Genomic DNA, 1,351 nt, shown 5'->3' on the forward strand with positions numbered 1-1,351 from the left:
CCACAGGGACCGCCACAGGGACAGGGACCGCCACAGGGACAGCGACAGCCACAGGGACCGGACAGAGACCCGGCAGGGACTGCGACAGGGACTGCGACAGAGACAACGAGAGCTTCAGCGACAGAGACCGGACAGGGACCGCGACAGGGACAGCGACAGCAACCGCGACAGAGACAGCGAGAGTGACAGAGACAGTGACAGAGACCGGACAGCGAGAGAGACGGCAGCAGCAACGGGACAGGGACCGGACAGGGACCGCGACAGGACAGCGACAGGAACAGAGACAGAGACCAGACAGTGACAGGGACAGTGACAGCGAGAGCGACGGGACAGTGACGATGATAGGGACGGTAACAACGACAGCGACAGGACAGTGACGATGACAACCGCAGTGACAACGACAGTGATACAGACGGTGAAGAACAAAGACAGTGACAATGACAGTGACAGAGACTGCGACAGGATAGGGACGGTAACAACGACAACGACAGAGACCGGACAGTGACCGCGACAGTGACAGAGACAGCGAGAGCGACGGGACAGCGACCGCGACAGGACGGGGATGCTGTTAGGGACGGTAACAATGACAACGACAGCGACAAGACGGTGATGGTGACAACGACAGGGACAGGGACAGCGACAGGGATGGTGACAGTGCCAAGGAGAGGACAGGGACAGGACGGTGACAAGACAGGGATAGGGATGGCGACAGCACAGTGACAGCGCCACGCTGGCCCAGCGGAGCCAGCCCTGCACCCCCGCCCGGCTCTGGCTGATCCCGGGTTTGGGACCGCGCTTGGGAGCGGAATTCCCGCTCTGTCCCCGCTCGCTGCAGGAACTCTGGGGACAATCCCGGGACCATTCTGGAAACACCTCTGAGGCTGGAAAGGCACCAAGCCCGGCCTAACCCGGGTAAAGCCCGGCCTAACCTGGGTAAAGCCCGGCCTAACTCGGGTAAAACCCGGCTTATCCCGGCCAAGAACTGGCACTGAAGCATTCCCGTGTCGTGTTCCCTCGGGAACAGCCCGCTGCCATTCCCAGCTCATTAACCCCCGGCTCATTAACACGCGGTAATTAACACAGCATGGGGCTGCAGCGTTCCCGCAGCTCCCGCTCCTCTGGGATGGGCAGCGAGGAAGCAAAGGAGGAGATCCCATCACCCGGAAAACAGCTGGAATTCCTAAATTCTGCCAGTGAAATCCCTAAAAATCCACATTTCCAGGGGAAAACTGCTGGAATTCCCAAACTCCACCAGATAAATCCCTACAAATCTGTGTTTCCAGGGGAAAACTGCTGGAATTCCTAAATTCCACCAGATAAATCCCTAAAAATCTGTGTTTCCAGGGGAAAA

The sequence above is a fragment of the Ammospiza nelsoni genome, chromosome 7 (assembly GCF_027579445.1).
Source record: "Ammospiza nelsoni isolate bAmmNel1 chromosome 7, bAmmNel1.pri, whole genome shotgun sequence".
Lineage (NCBI taxonomy): Eukaryota > Metazoa > Chordata > Aves > Passeriformes > Passerellidae > Ammospiza > Ammospiza nelsoni.